Raw genomic sequence first — 23,054 nt, forward strand, 5'->3', positions numbered from 1 at the left:
GAGGGAGAGCTTGGAAAAATCAGTACTTTTCAGAGATTGGATCCGTTCGGAACGAAGAAATTTTGGACTTGTTGAATCACAACCAGAGGTAGACGAAGCTTACGAAGAAATGCTAGTTGAACTTGCGGAGGATGCAGCTTCGCCCGTAAGCGGTGATGAACAACCTTCTTTTCCGCCACCACCAACGGAAATTCCTCCGAGCCTTGATGGATTTATAAAATTTGTAAGAGATACTGTAAGCACGTGATTTTTGCTTCACGGACAATTGCTCCAAAAGAAAATAAAAATAGCGGCAAAGGGCTTCGCTGTACAATTTTTCGGTCTTTCCGTGACATGTTTTGTTAATCGTTTGTGAGTCTGTCCATTTTTGCATTTAATCATTAACAAACAAAAATACAAAATATGCATGTTAGGATGATTAAACCATAATTCGGTCAGTAAAAGAAAATTCAAAATATATATATATATGTGTGCATCGCTCGTTCTAGGCTTTTAGTTAACTTACTTAAATAATTTTTGTGATAATTGTGTTAAAATGTTGCATTGTTGTTTAGTTTTAATTTCGTTATTTTGTTATTTATTATTTTTATTTTTGTTTTAAAAGAAAAAAATGAAATTAGAAAAACAAAAGAGAAGGAAATCGGTTTGGGCCAAAAATTAAACAAAATAACTGGCCCAACCAGCACGCAGGCCCAGTCCAAATCCGGTTGCCCAGACACCTCCTGAAACGACACCGTTTCAGGCCAATCCATCTCAGCCGTTCCAATCAATCCAATCCAACGGTCCAGGATCATTTTCAGCAACCCGTGTTCAAACCCGACCCAATAACCAATCCGATCCAATCCCCCACTTAAACCAAACGACCTCGTTTAATTACCAAACGACCCCGTCCCATTTCTCAACATCAGATCTAAGCCGTTGAGATCATCTGATCTAACGGCTCAGATCCGATCAACCTCACCATATATAAACCTTCCCTTACACCCCACGCCCCCTATCCGAACCCCACCCCTCACTCGTCTCCTTCCCTGAACCCTGAAACCCCCAAACCCTAGCAGCCGCCCTAGTCTCCTTCGCCATTAAAGCCGGCGGCACGAACGCCGGTGACCACCCCCTGAACACCCTAAGACCCCCTCACTCCCCTGAACACGAATCCACTAACCACGAACCTCGAATCATCTCCTATCGTCTCGAATCTGGATTTGAAGATTCGAGACAAAACTCGATCTACACCAAACCACCCCATCTTCATACCAGACACCCCCTGACCTTCCTAGTGACCAAACCAAACTTGGTTTGGTCCGAATCTACCCACAACTCCTAAAAATCCAGATCTGGAAATCCAGAACTGGAAACACATGCACCTGGGGAACCCGGCCAGTTTTGACATAGGTTTGAGGTCTAATAGACCTTAGTCAAGGTGTTCTCATGTGAGAACACCCTGACTAAAGTTTGTTCGGCCTCAAAAGTTCGAAGTCGAGTTTGATTTGGGTCTGTTTGGTTTAAACGTTTTGGTAAGTTTTCCGTTCTTTTGTTTTATTTCCAAATAAGTTGTCAGCATATCTCTTTGTGTTTGTTTGTTATTTTGTTATTTTTCATCCAGATTTCTTTCATCTCTGTTAAAGACCTTTTATTTGGTCGTTTGTCTTCTATTTGTATTCTGAATGTACTCTGTGATGAACCTGTTCGATTAGATTGGTCGTCAAATGAATAAACTTATATAGGTCCCCAGTTATTGAACATAGAATTGTCTGATGCCCTTTAGGTCCCTAAACGTATTGTTTATGTGAGCGATCGATTATTACCTGCTATAATTAGTATAGTCGACTCGATAAATGTCGTCGATTAGTTTTCTATAACTAATGAATCGAAGGAGTTAGGATTGTCACATAACTAATTAAACTCGGACACTGGCTGGATGACCTAGTAATGTTTGAAATGGTCTGTTGGCATTATAAAAATGACTAAAAGGGTTCAGTCTAGGCAGTCCTGAGCTCGAGCTTTCATCAGTGCAAAAAATGCCCTAATGCTGCAATAGGCAGGGGCAGTAATAATCAAGGTTGACAGGGGTAATCTGGGGTGCTAAAAAGAACAGAAGTAATTAGTTTAAGTGAGCTGACAAGTAGGGTACTAACTTAGGATTAAACTAATACCAATGGGGAACAAGACACAAGGGTATGGGGGCTCAAAATGAATAAACAAATGAGCCCATAATTCTGGATTAAACAAAAACCAGGCGTGGGGAATAAAGGTAGCTGACACCAAGCATGCTTAGGATGGGCTTAAAGGGTATGGGCATTCTGCCAATTGGCAGGCAGGGCAGCTCAGCTGTAATGGTGCATTTGGCCTATAAATAGGCCATTGGACAACTAAAACAGGGGCTGAAGTTTATGGGTCTGAGGCTGGACTTTTAGTCTTCAAAAAAAAAAAAAGAGAGAAAAGGCTGGAATTTTTAGTTTGAAAGCTGAAACTTTTAGTCTAAAAAGTTTTACTGAGTTTTAAAAAAAAGCTGAATAACATAAGTTAGTTTTCAAATAGATTGTAACCAAACACTGCCTGAAAGTTGTATAAGAGTTCATATTGGTCAAGCTGCCTTGGCCAAGTTCTGTTGTTCGCATTGATTGATCTGTTTGTGGTTGTTGAACTGTTGGTGTTGCTGCATTGAATACTCTGTTACTGCTGCTTGTTTCATCACTCTTTCCTGGGATTGCTCATTTGGTGCTCGACTATTTGCTGGTTTTCCTTATTCTGGGAAATATTGTTGGTTGTCGTGGGCTGTGGAAAACACTTGGATTGTTGATTTGTTGCTGTGTTGTTGCTGTGTATCTGCTGTTGCTGTGTTTACTACATACTGCCCAGCTGATCATTCCTTTCTTCTTTGTCCTCTATACCAGGTACACAACCAATGCACTGTCAAAAATGTAATTGGGAAATTTGAGCATGAATACAAATGAAAGTTCTGAAGAATGTCTTTTATACATAGATTGTTACATTAAATATTCATGTAATGTGTAGTAGTTTGCATTCTTGTTTAGATACTGAAGGTAGCCTGTGTGCCCAGTAGATGTCAATATGTGGTGATTGAATGCTAGTTTGTATATGAAAGTTGATAGATAAAAGGGTCTCCAATGCAGTAGGTTGTATCTTAGGTTTTATATGGTTAGCATGTCCTTAAATACATAGAACTATCCATGTTAGTTAATTTCATGTCCTTTTGATAAACTGTCTCCTTACAATTGGCAAACCATTGCCTTAAAATAAACGGCGCAAGTCTGCACTCCTCAACCTCACGAAGGTCGAGCCCGAATCAAGCGAACCCAGCAGGCTTTCATCAGAAAGGCATTGGCCCAGGTCCAGCCGATACTGTGTGGGCTGGGTTCGGGCCCACGATGCTCGATTAGCTGCCCATGGGCATGGCCATGTTTTCTTATTCTGCAAAGGCACTCAGAATTCCGTTATAATAACCTGCAAGCATGTAATTGAATAGGGTCATTTTTATTCTCAACTAGTAGAGACAAATGCGACAAGAAACGTAGTTGCTATAGGATCTCCTTTTAAAATAAAGACGAGATGAGCTTCGACAAACAAAAACGCACAAGATGCGGGGCCCTCGTTAAACGTATATTATCGAAGCATTTAGTTTCTAGGACGGGTCGTTTAGCAAATCTCACAACCCTCCTAAATTAACAATACGTTAGACTCTTTTAGGACGCGCCTTAGTAAATCTTACCTTCTTAAACTCGGGTGCACATTTATGTGACCCAAATCCAATTCTCAATGGAGTCGAAATGTGTTTCTAATCACGGGTACATTGATTGTGACGTGGTTCGAGATGCGTGTCCATGGCGTTGCAAATTCATTTTAAAATAAGAATGAGATGAGCCTCACCAAATAAAAATACAAATTGCGGGGCCCTCAGTAAATATCTGCTTTAAAAATTGTTTAGACTTCAGGATGAACCGTTTAGTAAAATTCCACGGTCCTACCCAAAATAAATACGCTAGTCGCTTTAGGCACGCCTCTAATAATTTAATTTCCTTAAACTCGGGTGCACATTGATGTGACCCAAATCCAAATCTCAACGGAGTCAAAGTGTGTCGACGACCACGGGTACATTGATTGTAACGTGGTTCGAGATACATTTTATAACGTTGTAATTCTTGATAAAAATAATAGTAAATGATAAAAGCGGTTGAAGGATAAAATTTGCACATAAGTTCATACTTGTATAAAATCAGATAATCAAGCCGAATATAACAATCGAGCGACCGTGCTAGAACCACGGAACTCGGGAATGCCTAACACCTTCTCCCGGGTTAACAGAATTCCTTATCCGGATTTCTGGTACGCAGACCATAATATAGAGTCATTCTTTTCCTCGATTCGGGATTAAAATTGGTGACTTGGGACACCCTAAATCTCCCAAGTGGCGACTCTGAAATAATTAAACCAATCCCGTTTCGATTGTCCTTTGATTGGAAAAAACTCCTGCGCCCTCGCGGGTGCGTAAAAAGGAGGTGTGACAGCTCTGGCGACTCTGCTGGGGATTTAAAAACCCAGAACCACTGGTTCAGGGTTAAGAATTCGAGCTTAGAGTAATTATTATTATTTGGCTTTATTTATTATCTGATTATTACATGTTTTGAGCCTAATGTGCTAAATGCTGCCTTTACCGCTTTGATATTATTTGAACTGTATATAAACTGTGCCGAAACCTTTCTCTTCTTGCCTCCGGGGATGTGCTCACTGGTTGAGACTCCCTATTCTGTTAGTGTCATACCCTAAATAAAAGAGGCTCGGAAAGTTTCTAAGCCGGCTGGCCTTTTGGTTCCCGGAAAGGAGCTCCTTCCTCAACTCGAGTTGTCCGCTCGGGTACACTGTCTAGAACACCGACCCAGGTTTTGAACATAGAATAACGTGACTTCATGCCGGATCCCTAGTAGGAACGCTTATTTGCATCACGTTGCATTTGACTTAGGGGACTCAACACAGGGGTTGGGTCCGTCTAGGACTAGCAACCTGATATGAAAAGGCCATGCTGATGCATCCTATTGTTTTTCGTGCATTTATTTGTCTCATACCCGCACGCTGACCGGTGTTTGAATATTTGGAATATTGTGAAAAAAGGGAAATAACGGTTAGGAAAGTCGCTGTTCTGTCTTAGAAAAAAATAAATAATAATAATAATAAAAATATATCAATAGAAATATAGAGTTTGTCTTGTCATAAAAATCAAAAAAAATCTTATTTTTAAAATTGTTTTTTTATAATAAAAAAAGAAAGTCTTGTGTTGTCTTTACTTTTATTATTTGTTACAAATATATGTATATATATATATATATATATATATATATATGAAAAATTCAAAAGTTTTGCTTTATTTCAAAATGTATATATCTTTATTTATGGCAAAAGTATTTATCTTGTTAAAGGTCTAGAAAAGTCCTTTCGGGCTCCCAGTCATTAAAAAAAAAAAAAAAAAAAAAATCCAAAATATTTTCCGTTATTGACTTCTTTAGAAAGTTTTTATATATATATGAAAATTCAAAATTCACAAAAATCGCATACATTTTTTAGCAGGATAAGTGTCGTTTGTTAAAATCTTATTAATAAATGTGCAGAATGAGCACGATTCCGAATGAACCCTTTTCAATCATGAATAAAATTCCCCTCCAATTGCGGCTCTGGTGGAATGATTTGGGCAAAGAGGGGCATGACGAAATCAAGAAGTATCTGAAAGGCCTCACGAGTTTGTTGGATATCAGGCCACGAGGAGATATCATAAGGGCACTAGTCCCCCACTGGGATCCTGCGCACAATGTCTTCCGCTTCTCAGATTTCGAACTTACCCCAACTTTAGAAGAAATAGCAGGGTATATCGGCAGCACTGAGACTCCTTTGAGGCACAAATATCTGATTGCTCCAAGAGCTGTAGCAGTACACCGGTTCCTGGACTCCTTAAAGATAGTCAGAACAGTTCATAACCCTGACTTGGCAAAAGGTTTTTGCAGCATGAGTTTCATATATCAAAGATATGGTCACATAGGAGGATTCGACAAGCCAGAAAACCAGTTGTGCAGCAAAGGTAATCGCCAGAAGTGGGAAGAACATAGACGAATTGCTTTCATGATAACTTTCTTAGGACTACTAGTATTCCCAAGAAAAGATGGGAATATTGACATAAAGATAGCAGGGGTCGTCAGTACGTTGCTCACACAGAGTGATAGTACGTTGGCGCCCATGATAGTATCTGATATATTCCGAGCACTCACTTCTTGCAAAGCCGGAGGAAGCTTTTTCGAGGGTTGCAATTTGTTGTTGCAAATGTGGATGATCGAACACCTATGTCACCGAGCCCAGTTTCTGAGCCATGGATCCGCTGGAAAGACCTGCATAGAGGAATTCTATACCAGAGTTGATGAAACCGACCTACCAGAAGGAGTTGTAGCATGGACCTCATATTTCCAAACCCTCAACGCCAGTCAAATACAGTGGGCGCTAGGATGGTTACCGATCGACGAAGTCATATACATGCCAGCAGCCAGGCCCCATTTTCTTTTAATGGGACTTAAGAGCATTCAACCATACGCGCCGCATCGGGTTTTAAGGCAACATGGGAGGTATCAGATAGTGCCGAAAGACGAGGATCTGAGCATCCAGGTAATCGAGATCAGTCCCGACGGCCAGTTTCCTGAAGCAAGGGTTCGTCAAATTTGGAGCCAATGTCAATACTTAGAAGCAAATACTTGTGTATTGAATCGAGCAAAAGGGGAAGTTTCGCCCGGGTATCAGGCCTGGTACAAAGGGGAGACATCATCTGGAAGACCGACCAAAAGACCTCACCTGCAAGAATTTGCCAAATCTTCACAAGAACAGTGGGGCTGGTTGGCCAAAGAGCAGGAATATCTTGTCAAAGCAGGCAAACTGAAGCAACAAGTTCAGGATATGAAGTTTGAGTGCCAATTACAGTCTGCTGCCCACAAGGGAGAAAAGAACAAGTTAATCAGAGAAGGCGAGATCCTCAAAACTCAGATCCGGAGAATGAAAAAAGAGGCTAATAGCCAGCTAGGAAGCCGGGCAGATAAAAGATTGATAGCAGGGTTAAAAGATCAGGTTGCGGAATGCCAGGAAGATTTGGAAAAAGCCAGGGCCAGCACAGCAAAATTGCGAACCAAGTGGGCAAAGGGTGCGATGGCTCGGAGGCAGCACCTGCAACAAGTCATAAGGGAGTATGAACTGAGCATCGGGACATTAAGGGAAACGAATGCCTCTCTTCGAGAAAGGATCCTCAAGCAAACACGAAATGCCCAAGACGACAGAAGGCATTATTACGATGCAATGACCAGAATGGAAAGGCAAATGGAGATGTTCCAGGATCAGCTTGCCAACAATGCGCAAACACTGGGATTGAAGAACCAACAGATAAGGCATTTGTTCGCAGAAAGGGACAACATCCGGGGAAGGATTGATGAAATAGGGCATTACATCTACATGAAATGCTTGGCATATGAGCGAACACCTCGGAAGACCCTCCTTGTTTCCATCATGGGTTGCGTCCGCCGGATTATGAACGAATTGAAGAGCTTGCAAAGAGACCTTACACCTAGAGCCGCAAAAAGGCCGGATGATGCCTCACGGCCCCTTAAATTGGAGAATTAGTTTTGGTCAAGTCCTGTTTATTTGGCTTGGGTTGTTTTTCCATATGTTGTTTTCTTTTTCGTTAAACCGAGTTTGAAACCGTCGAGTTTGTACTATTGCTATTCCTTGCTTGATGTAATTTGTAATAGCAAATTTTGAGAATGAATTCAATGATTTCACAAAAATTGTGTGTTTTTACTTTAAGGCAGAACTACGCCTGGTCTGATTCACGCGGGGACGTGATACGTAGGCAATCCCCATAAGATTCGACCGCTTTTAATAAATAAAGAAAAGAAAATGTAAATAAAATAAGACGCGGGGTTTCGCAGAATACTCTAAAAAGAGACGAATGAACAAACCGGGATGACGCATGTGGTTTGAAGCAAAGCATGTAGAAACGGTTAACTGCCTAGGTGCATTGCATCCTCTATGTGTTATGATCAAATCTGTTAAGCTCTAACACTAACAAAGTTTGTTGTTGTCTGATAACCAGACAGTTAGTTGTTAAAGAATTCTGGCAACACATTCATACCAAACCAGATCCAAAGGACCGGTAGCAACAAGCATGACTACTTCAGAGAATAGTAATGAGGAAGAAAGGCCGATGAGCCAGTTGCTAAAAGAGGCGATGGAAAAGATTGAAAGGATGGGACTAGAGATGCATGCAATGCAGCTAGCCCTGGCCAAAACACAAAAGAGCCCTGAGACACTGGGACACATGCCGGAATACCCTCACTCTGGCCCCTCCACAAGCCGCCCAAATCCCCTCTATCATCAAGAAAGAAGCCCTCATGATTCCCAAGCTCCACCACCCCATCAACCTCTCCCAACACCCAATATTCCCATTTTTGTGGGACCTGCATCAGCCCCTTTGCAGCGAACGACCAGTGAGCCATTGTTTCAGGCTCACGATACACAATACTACCCCCCTGAACCTACATTCCATGCACCCGAACCACAGGCTTACAATCCCCATTTGGAAGTCCCGGCAGAGGTTGAGAAGCCGGTTAAGGCCCCTGAACAGGATGAAGTGTTGAGAAAGTTCAAAAGCCTGGAGCAATCCTTCAGGAACTTACACGGGCTGGGCAATCAAGTCAGCATGGCATACAAAGATCTGTGCCCTTTCCCAGATGTCCAACTCCCGGCAGGGTTCAAGATGCCCAAGTTTGATTTATATGAAGGGCACGGTGATCCCATGGCACATTTGCGGGGATTCTGTAGCAAAATGAGAGGGGCAGGAGGCAAGGATGAGCTTTTGATAGCTTATTTCGGCCAAAGTCTGAGCGGATCTGCACTGGAATGGTATACCAGGCAGGATTTCAGCAGGTGGTACACGTGGGATGATCTGGCACAGGCTTTTGCAGGTCATTTCCAGTACAATCTAGAGATAGTCCCTGACCGTCTCACGTTATTGAGAACTGGGAAGAAACCCGGGGAAAGTTTTCGCGAGTTCGGATTCCGCTGGAGAGAACAAGCAGCTAGAGTCGATCCTCCCATGAGAGAGGGAGAAATGGTAGACTACTTTTTGCAGACATTGGATCCAACCTACTTTGGTCACTTGGTGACAACGGTTGGAAAATCTTTCAACGAGGTGGTCAAAATAGGGGTCATGATAGAAGAAGGTTTGAGGTCGGACAAGATCTTAAACTATTCGGCACTTAAGGCCACAACCCAGGCTATTCAAAGCGGCACGGGAGGTGCGCTAAGAAGAAAGAAAGAAGAGGTTGCCACGATCGAGGCAGGCAGTTGGCCCAGGGCTGGCAGGCCACACTACAACCAACCCAGGCCTCACAGGCCAAACTATCCATACAACCCACCACAAAATTTCTATCCACCTCGAGAACCGCATTGTTCCGTACACCAAGCCCAGATATACACTCAGCCCCCGGTTCGCCCACAATGGCGCGCACCGGCTCCCCAGAACATATATGCACCACCACAAAACACTTACCCTCCACCAAGGGCATATAGAAATCCTTCAGGGGCAGGTTTCCGGGGAAATCCAGATGCCAGAAATGACAGGTTGCGGAAGCAAAGAACCTTCACCGAACTGGGAGAAACCTACACCGCTGTGTTCCACAAGCTGCGACAATTGGGTTTGGTTAGTCCCGTCCATACTCGGGAACCAAATCCCCCACCTCAGAATTTGGACCGTTCAATCAGTTGTGAATACTGTTCAGGGATGCTCGGGCACGATACCGAGAAGTGTTGGAAGTTAAGGCATGCCATACAGGATCTTATTGACACCAATAAGATCGAGGTCCAGACACCGGAGGCTCCTAACATCAACCAAAACCCGCTGCCAGCGCACCACGAAGCTCACATGATTGAGTTGGTGTGTGAGGGAGGTGAATTAAGAAAACCCTCACAAACAGTGATGATGATCCAAGCTGCCCCAAAAGAAGTCTTAACCAGGGGAGGAACAAATGTACAGTCGCAGGGAGAAGGTGTCAAGCCGGTAGTAATATGGGGGAAGAACCCGTCCGTCATAACAAGCAAACCCGAGCCAAGCAAATTGGTAATACCAGGGATCCTGCCCACACCGGCAGTCATGTTGAAAGGGGTATGTAGAGAACGGGTGACCATAAAGCCGGTGGTCCAACTGCCTATGCTTGACAGCAGGGCTGTGCCCTGGAAATATGAAAAAGCAGTGGTAACGTACCAAGGAAAACAGGTGGAAGAAGTCAGTTGTGAAGCGCAAGGTTTGACTCGATCAGGTCGATGTTTTGCTCCGGCGGAGTTAAGAAAAACCAACCCAGTGGCAACCAAGAAGCCAGTGTCAGAAGAAGAGGCTGAAGACTTCCTGAGGAAGATGAAAGTACAAGACTATTCTGTGGTTGAGCAGCTGAGAAAAACACCTGCCCAGATCTCACTATTGTCATTACTCCTCCATTCCGAGGAACATCGTCGGGCCCTGTTAAAGATATTGAACGAGGCTCATGTACCCAGTGAGATTTCTGTAAACCACCTGGAAACCATTGCTAGCAAGATTTTCGAGGTGAACAGAGTGACATTCTCAGATGATGACCTGCCGGTGGAAGGTACGGAGCATAACAAAGCTCTATACCTAGCTGTCAAATGTGAAGACTCGGTGGTAACCCGAGTATTGGTGGATAACGGCTCAAGCGCCAATATTTGTCCATTGTCCACCCTGGACCAGTTAAAGATTGACCGTGGAAGAATCCGGGAGAATAGCATCTGTGTCCGAGGGTTTGACGGAAACGGAACAGCCACTGTGGGGGATGTTGTACTTGAACTAACCATTGGCCCGGTCCTGTTTACCATGGAATTCCAGGTATTGGACGCCACGGTATCTTACAACTTGCTGTTAGGACGACCCTGGATTCACGCAGCTAAAGCGGTGCCTTCCACCCTACATCAGACAGTGAAGTTCGAGTGGGAAAGACAAGAGGTCGTGTTGCACGGTGAGGATACAACATACACCATGGGCGGAATCATTGTGCCTTTCATAGAGACCAGTGATGACAAGGGTCCTTGGGTCTACCAGATTCTCGATACAGGGTCGGCCAACAAAATCTCTGAAGGAGAAATCATCCCGCACCCTAGGGTAGCTGCCGCAACAGTCATGATGGTATCGGAGATGCTGGGTAACGGATTTGTGCCGGGAAAAGGCCTGGGAGTTGAACTTCAAGGGATAGTCCAACCTGTTTCCCTTCCTAAGAATCTGGAAACCTTCGGGTTGGGGTTCAAACCAACCGCAGCAGACAGGAAGGAGGCGCGAAGAATGAAGAAGAAGGTCTGGTTTCTGCCTAAACCAGTGCCACGCCTCTCAAGGTCTTTTGTTAAAGCAAGTGCCAAGGGGTCAGCGATCCCAAAGATTCGAGGACCTTTGATCGGTGTAAATGAAGACCTGAATCAGAGTTTTGAGAGACTATTCGCAGATGTCAGTATGGTGGAAGCTGGAGAGGGTTCCAGCAGGGCAGAGATACAATTTGTGGGGCCTGAGGCCAAGACCAACAATTGGACGATTACTCCTCTCCCTGTCCGAGGGGAGTCTTGGTAGTAGGCTTTGATTAATGTTTTGTTTGTTTGTTTGTTTGATCGGATTATCCAAGGGTGTAATCCCAATTTTACTTTCGTTTTGTAAAAGTGTGAACCCTTTTTATCCTGCAAATTTAATAAAGTTCTTTTCTTTTGTCCCATTTTAATTTCTGGTTTTGTTTTCTTTCTGAACAGTTCTCTTTTTACTGGTCCTAATGACATGGCATGCACAACGGATCTTCGACCTAGTCTAATAAATCAATCTGAATCTGACTCAATGATGCAAGAGGTCGTTTGTGATAATGAATCCGAATGTGACGAAAGGGAAGCCTTCGAAGAAATAAATCGAGAACTATGCCAATTTGAAGAGAAACCCAAGCCTAACCTAAATGACACTGAGGCTGTGAACCTAGGAAACGCTGATAACATCCAAGAGACCAAAATTAGCATCCACATTGAGCCGAATGTCAAAGCAGAATTGATCGAAACTCTCAGGGAATTCAAAGATGTTTTTGCATGGTCATATGATGATATGCCTGGATTGAGCACCGATTTAGTGGTTCACAAATTGCCCACTGACCCGGCATACCCTCCGGTCAAGCAAAAACTAAGGAAATTTAAAACAGAAATGAGTGTAAAGATCAAAGAAGAGGTGATTAAGCAATTACAATCTAAGGTCATTCGGGTCACTCGGTATCCCGAGTGGCTGGCCAATGTGGTACCAGTCCCAAAGAAGGATGGAAAAATCAGGGTGTGCGTCGACTACCGCAATCTCAACAAAGCAAGTCCCAAGGACAATTTCCCGTTACCCAACATTCATATCCTGATCGATAATTGCGCTGGGCGCGAGATCGGATCCTTTGTGGATTGCTATGCGGGTTATCATCAGATCCTAATGGACGAAGAGGATGCTGAGAAGACAGCGTTTATTACGCCATGGGGAACCTACTGCTATCGGGTAATGCCGTTCGGGTTAAAGAACGCCGGGGCAACGTACATGCGAGCAATGACCGCGGTGTTTCATGACATGTTACACAAGGAAATTGAGGTGTACGTCGATGATGTGATCATCAAATCTTGGCGTCAGGAGGACCATGTAGCAGACCTAAGGAGATTTTTCCAAAGACTCCGGAGGTATGATATCAAGCTTAACCCGGCCAAATGCGCATTCGGGGTTCCATCAGGGAAGTTGCTAGGATTCATCGTCAGTCGACGGGGGATTGAGTTGGACCCATCCAAAATTGAATCCATCCGAGATTTGCCACCGCCAAGGAACAAAACAGAGGTAATGAGCTTGCTGGGTAGACTCAATTATATCAGCAGGTTCATCGCTCAACTCACAGCAACTTGTGAGCCCATATTTCGGCTACTGAGAAAGGATGCTGCAGTAGGTTGGACGGCAGAGTGCCAGGAGGCTTTCGACCAAATCAAAGGGTATCTGTCTAATCCACCCGTATTGGTCCCGCCTAAGCCCGGGAAACCCCTAATCCTTTACCTGACGGTCTTGGAAAATTCATTTGGTTGTGTACTGGGGCAACATGATGACACAGGGAGGAAGGAGCAGGCCATCTACTATCTTAGCAAGAAATTCACAGTGCATGAGGTCAAGTACACTCAACTCGAGAAAACATGCTGCGCCCTGACTTGGGTAGCTCAGAAGTTGAAGCACTACCTGTCTTCATATACTACTTATCTCATATCCCGCTTGGACCCATTGAAGTATATCTTTCAGAAACCTATGCCCACGGGGAGGTTGGCAAAATGGCAAATTCTGCTCACAGAATTTGATATCATCTACGTGACAAGGACGGCCATGAAAGCCCAGGCACTGGCAGACCATTTGGCAGAAAATCCCGTTGATGAAAAATACGAGCCCTTAAGAACGTATTTTCCTGACGAAGAGGTGATGCATACGAATGAGTTGGAATTACCCGAGGAATCAGGTTGGAAGCTTTTCTTCGATGGAGCTGCAAACGCAAAAGGGGTTGGAATAGGGGCAGTACTCATTTCTGAAACAGGACGGCATTATCCTGTTACGGCCCAACTGCGCTTCTACTGCACTAACAATATGGCCGAATATGAGGCTTGCATTCTGGGTCTGCGCTTGGCTGCTGACATGGATGTCCAAGACGTCTTGGTCTTGGGAGACTCGGACCTCTTGGTACATCAAATTCAGGGGGAATGGGAAACACGAGATCTAAAGCTCATACCATACCGACAATGCTTGCATGATCTGAGCAAGCAATTTCGATCGGTGAAGTTCAAACACATCCCGAGAGTTCACAATGAGGTTGCAGATGCCTTAGCCACCTTAGCATCAATGCTGCACCACCCTGACAAAATGTATGTTGATCCTCTGCATATCCAAGTCCGTGATCAGCACGCCTACTGCAATACCATAGAAGAAGAAGCAGATGGCGAACCCTGGTTTCATGATATCAAGGAATACCTCAGAATGGGGATATATCCAGAACATGCCTCGAGAGACCAAAAAAGAGCCCTTCGGCGTTTATCGAATGGTTTCTTCCTCAGTGGAGGAGTATTGTACAAAAGAACCCCGGATTTGGGATTGTTGAGATGCGTAGATGCCAGTCAAGCAATGACGGTCATGGAAGAGGTACATGCGGGAGTTTGCGGACCACACATGAGCGGATATGTATTGGCGAGAAAGATCCTTCGAACAGGGTGTTATTGGCTCACCATGGAACGCGACTGTATCACTTTTGTGAGGAAATGCCATCAGTGCCAGATACATGGAGATTTGATTCATTCTCCGCCAACAGAGTTACATACGATGTCAGCACCTTGGCCGTTTGTGGCCTGGGGCATGGATGTCATCGGGCCCATCGAGCCAGCAGCATCCAACGGTCACAGGTTCATTCTAGTGACCATTGATTACTTCACCAAATGGGTTGAGGCTAAAACCTTCAAGTCGGTAACCAAGAAGGCAGTGGTGGACTTTATTCACTCCCATATCATCTGCAGATTTGGGATCCCAAAAGTGATCATCACGGATAACGGTGCGAATCTTAATAGCAGCTTGATGAGAGAGGTATGCCAACAATTCAAGATTACACACCGCAATTCCACCCCATATCGTCCTAAGGCAAATGGAGCAGTCGAAGCAGCCAATAAGAATATCAAGAAGATACTGCGAAAAATGGTGGAAGGGTCCAGACAGTGGCACGAGAAATTGCCCTTTGCTTTGTTGGGCTACCGCACTACCGTCCGGACTTCCATAGGCACAACTCCTTATTTGTTGGTGTATGGGACTGAGGCCGTGATACCAGCGGAGGTCGAAATTCCGTCCCTCCGAATTGTCGCTGAAGCCGGGATTGATGATGATGAATGGGTCAAAGCTCGATTGGAACAGTTGAGCCTGATAGATGAGAAAAGATTGGCAGCAGTGTGCCATGGTCAGCTGTACCAGAAGAGAATGGCAAGAACGTATAATAAAAAGGTGCGCCCCAGGAAGTTTGAAGTAGGGCAGCAGGTATTGAAGAAGATCCTCCCACATCAGGTCGAGGCGAAAGGCAAATTCGCCCCAAATTGGCAAGGGCCTTATATTGTGACCAGAGTCTTGGCCAATGGTGCCTTGTGTTTGACAGATGTCGAAGGTGGATGTGTCGACATGGCTATCAATTCAGATGCAGTCAAGAGATATTATGCGTAATTTCTTTAAATTATGGCAATTTTGGTTTATTTGTTTGTATTTGGCATTTGTTGAATAATGAGATGACGGAGGCAATTCTTTCTCCTATCCAAACACTTTTAACCTTCGCTTTCCCCTTTGAGCCTTGAGCAAATTCTTTCAATACCCCTCTTTTGGAATCACTAATGGGAAAGATATATAAAAAAAAAAAAAAAGAAAAGAAAGGAAAAGAAAAGAAAAAGAAAAAGAAAAGGAAAAGAAAATGAAAAGAAAGAAAAGAAAAATCAAGGAATATAAAACCGTGGGAACTACGTTTGACCTGATTCCTCAAAGAGGATACGTAGGCGCCTCACGGCTCGGTCATAGTATGCATCATAGCAAATATAGGATGCATAATGTACATAGTGTGCACAATATAGCACAATGTGCGTAACGCACGTAACTCAACATAAGCATAAAAAATAAAATTCTCCAAGCAAGAAAACTGGGGCAGAGGTTATGTTTTAAGTTCCAACAAAGGTTAGATTCCAAAAGTTGTAGCACATCACCCTTCAAATTGTTTTCATTTTTGTAGCCTTTCTTCAATCCCACACCAAAACCAACGTCAACATCCAAAAGACCTCCCGATCAATGTTCGAGAGATGCCAAATCCGGAAAATAAGGCCGAGAATAATACACCAAGCCCCAGCAAAGAAGAGGATCGTAAGATTGGGAACGAATTGATTAGTCAAAGGAATCTCCAGAAAAGAGGGTCGTATCTACAACACCCCGATTCCTCGAAAGAAATAAAATGAGAGAGTCTCATCGGTGAAAACCTTCGCAGGCACCGAGAGGCGATGTAAGATGAGGGATATAAAATGAGAGAGTCTTATTGGTGAAAACCTTCACAGGCACCATAAGGCGCCGGGAGATGAGAGAAAAGAGAGAGTCTCATTAGTGAAAACCCCTCGAAGGGCACTATGAGGCGACGAGACAGATCAGCGAAGCTACCACATTTGCAACAAGATGAACATCCATTTATCATCCCCAGCAAGTCAGACCGTCGGACAAATTGATTGATACAAATAGACTGGGTCGGGAATCTATGGTGCACGTCATGATCACGGGGACCAATTGTGTCCTCCAGATAAGTTCTTTGGATTGTCTCCTCCCACAAAAATATTGGTTCAGAAAGTTTTTCTTTTTTCCATATCTTTATTTCTTTTCCTAAAATGTGTCTTGAAAGGATTTTTCAAAGCTTACTACCAGAAACCAAAGGAGAATTCATCCAAATGCCGGATGATACAAACAGTCGTAAAGGCCGGTCCCAGGCAATGCAGGGATTGTGCCCGGAAATTTTGGAAGAAGTAAGCTCCAAAAGGGAGTGGTTTCGGGAGTTAGAAGCAGACCCCCACATCATGTGTTTAAAGAGAAAGAAGAAAAGGGGATAAATTGAAAACCGATCCCCAGCAGGCGAGAGACCCCCAACAGGCAACTTTGCCCGCCAACCAATTATGGGGACAAAGAGCAAGAAAAGGGGAAGAAAGGAAGACCATCCGCCAGAAAGGCACCCTCTACCACCACGATAAAAACTAATTAAATCCTTCTGTCTGCTGCAGGAAAGCAAAGGATTGACGAGAACAGCAACGCCAAGGGAGTCACCAAGACCGGGGCAGAAAATTTTCTGCCGGTTGTCGAAAATTTTCTCGGAAGAACGAGGAAGCAATTTTAATACATTTAAGTTCTAGGTCGCCCACCAGTATAATGCGGGAATACTTTTAAGTTCTAGGTCGCCCACCAGTATAATGCGGGAATACTTTTAAGTTCTAGGTCGCCCACCAGTATAATGCGGGAATACATTTAAGTTCTAGGTCGCCCACCAGTATAATGCGGGAATACTTTTAAGTTCTAGGTCGCCCACCAGTATAATGCGGGAATACTTTTAAGTTCTAGGTCGCCCACCAGTATAATGCGGGAATACTTTTAAGTTCTAGGTCGCCCACCAGTATAATGCGGGAATACATTTAAGTTCTAGGTCGCCCACCAGTATAATGCGGGAATACTTTTAAGTTCTAGGTCGCCCACCAGTATAATGCGGGAATACTTTTAAGTTCTAGGTCGCCCACCAGTATAATGCGGGAATACTTTTAAGTTCTAGGTCGCCCACCAGTATAATGCGGGAATACTTTTAAGTTCTAGGTCGCCCACCAGTATAATGCGGGAATACTTTTAAGTTCTAGGTCGCCCACCAGTATAATGCGGGAATACTTTTAAGTTCTAGGTCGCCCACCAGTATAATGCGGGAATACTCTTAAGTTCTAGGTCGCCCACCAGTATAATGCGGGAATACATTCAGCTCTAGATTTTGGAATCAGTCGCCCCACCTGAAGACGGAAGGGTACAACAGAGATCCCCAAACGGGAAACAATGAAATCCCCAGCACCAAGAAGCAGACAACTGCAGAGGCAAGCGCGCCATTCAAAAGGAAAAAGGAACAGTTTGGGAACGTTGTAGCATGCCTAGTATAACAATTCTGATGAAAAGCCATACCACTGAAGAAACCATTGGAAGATTTAAAGAAGAAAGCCGTATCCCCAGCAAATCAAGCAAAGTGATGAGAACTGACAGTCAGAAAAGGTGAAGGACCAGCATCATCTCCAAGTTCACAAAATAAAGGCGTCAGAGGAAAACGTTAGCCGACAAGAAAGCAAGGCAACAAGAACAAGTCGAAGATGGATGAGATCTCATACTCTAGCTTAACTTCTTGTTTTTCCTTTTAGAGCAATGTAACAGGGAGATCGGTTGAGCAGTAGCATCCTACAGCAGCATGCAACAGCGCACAACAACAGCAAGTAATACAGTCGCACGGTAGTCCCAGCTACCAAAATTTCCCGAACTACATTGACCTGATTCCTGTTCAGCCCAGGATATGTAGGAAACCCCTGAAGCAAAGGTTCGGTCAAATCTTTTTCAAAAAATGCTTCCCACGGAGTATTCGGACGGGCAAAAATCGCTCGCTTTATCTTTGCGCGAAAACCCTTCGTGTCTTCGTGCAAAGAGGGGCAGCTGTAAGCACGTGATTTTTGCTTCACGGACAATTGCTCCAAAAGAAAATAAAAATAGCGGCAAAGGGCTTCGCTGTACAATTTTTCGGTCTTTCCGTGACATGTTTTGTTAATCGTTTGTGAGTCTGTCCATTTTTGCATTTAATCATTAACAAACAAAAATACAAAATATGCATGTTAGGATGATTAAACCATAATTCGGTCAGTAAAAGAAAATTCAAAATATATATATATATGTGTGCATCGCTCGTTCTAGGCTTTTAGTTAACTTACTTAAATAATTTTTGTGATAATTGTGTTAAAATGTTGCATTGTTGTTTAGTTTTAATTTCGTTATTTTGTTATTTATTATTTTTATTTTTGTTTTAAAAGAAAAAAATGAAATTAGAAAAACAAAAGAGAAGGAAATCGGTTTGGGCCAAAAATTAAACAAAATAACTGGCCCAACCAGCACGCAGGCCCAGTCCAAATCCGGTTGCCCAGACACCTCCTGAAACGACACCGTTTCAGGCCAATCCATCTCAGCCGTTCCAATCAATCCAATCCAACGGTCCAGGATCATTTTCAGCAACCCGTGTTCAAACCCGACCCAATAACCAATCCGATCCAATCCCCCACTTAAACCAAACGACCTCGTTTAATTACCAAACGACCCCGTCCCATTTCTCAACATCAGATCTAAGCCGTTGAGATCATCTGATCTAACGGCTCAGATCCGATCAACCTCACCATATATAAACCTTCCCTTACACCCCACGCCCCCTATCCGAACCCCACCCCTCACTCGTCTCCTTCCCTGAACCCTGAAACCCCCAAACCCTAGCAGCCGCCCTAGTCTCCTTCGCCATTAAAGCCGGCGGCACGAACGCCGGTGACCACCCCCTGAACACCCTAAGACCCCCTCACTCCCCTGAACACGAATCCACTAACCACGAACCTCGAATCATCTCCTATCGTCTCGAATCTGGATTTGAAGATTCGAGACAAAACTCGATCTACACCAAACCACCCCATCTTCATACCAGACACCCCCTGACCTTCCTAGTGACCAAACCAAACTTGGTTTGGTCCGAATCTACCCACAACTCCTAAAAATCCAGATCTGGAAATCCAGAACTGGAAACACATGCACCTGGGGAACCCGGCCAGTTTTGACATAGGTTTGAGGTCTAATAGACCTTAGTCAAGGTGTTCTCATGTGAGAACACCCTGACTAAAGTTTGTTCGGCCTCAAAAGTTCGAAGTCGAGTTTGATTTGGGTCTGTTTGGTTTAAACGTTTTGGTAAGTTTTCCGTTCTTTTGTTTTATTTCCAAATAAGTTGTCAGCATATCTCTTTGTGTTTGTTTGTTATTTTGTTATTTTTCATCCAGATTTCTTTCATCTCTGTTAAAGACCTTTTATTTGGTCGTTTGTCTTCTATTTGTATTCTGAATGTACTCTGTGATGAACCTGTTCGATTAGATTGGTCGTCAAATGAATAAACTTATATAGGTCCCTAGTTATTGAACATAGAATTGTCTGATGCCCTTTAGGTCCCTAAACGTATTGTTTATGTGAGCGATCGATTATTACCTGCTATAATTAGTATAGTCGACTCGATAAATGTCGTCGATTAGTTTTCTATAACTAATGAATCGAAGGAGTTAGGATTGTCACATAACTAATTAAACTCGGACACTGGCTGGATGACCTAGTAATGTTTGAAATGGTCTGTTGGCATTATAAAAATGACTAAAAGGGTTCAGTCTAGGCAGTCCTGAGCTCGAGCTTTCATCAGTGCAAAAAATGCCCTAATGCTGCAATAGGCAGGGGCAGTAATAATCAAGGTTGACAGGGGTAATCTGGGGTGCTAAAAAGAACAGAAGTAATTAGTTTAAGTGAGCTGACAAGTAGGGTACTAACTTAGGATTAAACTAATACCAATGGGGAACAAGACACAAGGGTATGGGGGCTCAAAATGAATAAACAAATGAGCCCATAATTCTGGATTAAACAAAAACCAGGCGTGGGGAATAAAGGTAGCTGACACCAAGCATGCTTAGGATGGGCTTAAAGGGTATGGGCATTCTGCCAATTGGCAGGCAGGGCAGCTCAGCTGTAATGGTGCATTTGGCCTATAAATAGGCCATTGGACAACTAAAACAGGGGCTGAAGTTTATGGGTCTGAGGCTGGACTTTTAGTCTTCAAAAAAAAAAAAGAGAGAAAAGGCTGGAATTTTTAGTTTGAAAGCTGAAACTTTTAGTCTAAAAAGTTTTACTGAGTTTTAAAAAAAAGCTGAATAACATAAGTTAGTTTTCAAATAGATTGTAACCAAACACTGCCTGAAAGTTGTATAAGAGTTCATATTGGTCAAGCTGCCTTGGCCAAGTTCTGTTGTTCGCATTGATTGATCTGTTTGTGGTTGTTGAACTGTTGGTGTTGCTGCATTGAATACTCTGTTACTGCTGCTTGTTTCATCACTCTTTCCTGGGATTGCTCATTTGGTGCTCGACTATTTGCTGGTTTTCCTTATTCTGGGAAATATTGTTGGTTGTCGTGGGCTGTGGAAAACACTTGGATTGTTGATTTGTTGCTGTGTTGTTGCTGTGTATCTGCTGTTGCTGTGTTTACTACATACTGCCCAGCTGATCATTCCTTTCTTCTTTGTCCTCTATACCAGGTACACAACCAATGCACTGTCAAAAATGTAATTGGGAAATTTGAGCATGAATACAAATGAAAGTTCTGAAGAATGTCTTTTATACATAGATTGTTACATTAAATATTCATGTAATGTGTAGTAGTTTGCATTCTTGTTTAGATACTGAAGGTAGCCTGTGTGCCCAGTAGATGTCAATATGTGGTGATTGAATGCTAGTTTGTATATGAAAGTTGATAGATAAAAGGGTCTCCAATGCAGTAGGTTGTATCTTAGGTTTTATATGGTTAGCATGTCCTTAAATACATAGAACTATCCATGTTAGTTAATTTCATGTCCTTTTGATAAACTGTCTCCTTACAATTGGCAAACCATTGCCTTAAAATAAACGGCGCAAGTCTGCACTCCTCAACCTCACGAAGGTCGAGCCCGAATCAAGCGAACCCAGCAGGCTTTCATCAGAAAGGCATTGGCCCAGGTCCAGCCGATACTGTGTGGGCTGGGTTCGGGCCCACGATGCTCGATTAGCTGCCCATGGGCATGGCCATGTTTTCTTATTCTGCAAAGGCACTCAGAATTCCGTTATAATAACCTGCAAGCATGTAATTGAATAGGGTCATTTTTATTCTCAACTAGTAGAGACAAATGCGACAAGAAACGTAGTTGCTATAGGATCTCCTTTTAAAATAAAGACGAGATGAGCTTCGACAAACAAAAACGCACAAGATGCGGGGCCCTCGTTAAACGTATATTATCGAAGCATTTAGTTTCTAGGACGGGTCGTTTAGCAAATCTCACAACCCTCCTAAATTAACAATACGTTAGACTCTTTTAGGACGCGCCTTAGTAAATCTTACCTTCTTAAACTCGGGTGCACATTTATGTGACCCAAATCCAATTCTCAATGGAGTCGAAATGTGTTTCTAATCACGGGTACATTGATTGTGACGTGGTTCGAGATGCGTGTCCATGGCGTTGCAAATTCATTTTAAAATAAGAATGAGATGAGCCTCACCAAATAAAAATACAAATTGCGGGGCCCTCAGTAAATATCTGCTTTAAAAATTGTTTAGACTTCAGGATGAACCGTTTAGTAAAATTCCACGGTCCTACCCAAAATAAATACGCTAGTCGCTTTAGGCACGCCTCTAATAATTTAATTTCCTTAAACTCGGGTGCACATTGATGTGACCCAAATCCAAATCTCAACGGAGTCAAAGTGTGTCGACGACCACGGGTACATTGATTGTAACGTGGTTCGAGATACATTTTATAACGTTGTAATTCTTGATAAAAATAATAGTAAATGATAAAAGCGGTTGAAGGATAAAATTTGCACATAAGTTCATACTTGTATAAAATCAGATAATCAAGCCGAATATAACAATCGAGCGACCGTGCTAGAACCACGGAACTCGGGAATGCCTAACACCTTCTCCCGGGTTAACAGAATTCCTTATCCGGATTTCTGGTACGCAGACCATAATATAGAGTCATTCTTTTCCTCGATTCGGGATTAAAATTGGTGACTTGGGACACCCTAAATCTCCCAAGTGGCGACTCTGAAATAATTAAACCAATCCCGTTTCGATTGTCCTTTGATTGGAAAAAACTCCTGCGCCCTCGCGGGTGCGTAAAAAGGAGGTGTGACAGATACCATGTAAAATTAATATGTAACTTGTATTTTGGCAGATCTTGATTAGTTTCTTTTTCTTCTCAATGGTGGTATTAGCACCTTGATTGTGCTCATTCCATTGGGAGGGAGGGGAGGAAGCTAAGAAAGATTGGGCCATGTTTTCTTAATGTCATAATAATAAAAATTATAACGCATTTCTTTGAATATCTTTTTACAATATTTTGTGTTTTAAATTTGAATTAAATTTTTTTAAGTCACAACTATATAATATAATTTACAAGAAAATACCTTAGATAAAAAATTTAAACAAATAAATAGGCCCACTTAGGCCCACATATTATTTATATATATAATTTACAAGAAATTGCCTTAGATAAAAAAAATTTAAAAAATAGTCAAAGGCCCATTTAGGACCGGGCCCGCCCCACATAGCCCGGGATCA

This window comes from Nicotiana tabacum, chromosome 5 (genome assembly GCF_000715075.1).
Source record: "Nicotiana tabacum cultivar K326 chromosome 5, ASM71507v2, whole genome shotgun sequence".
NCBI lineage: Eukaryota > Viridiplantae > Streptophyta > Magnoliopsida > Solanales > Solanaceae > Nicotiana > Nicotiana tabacum.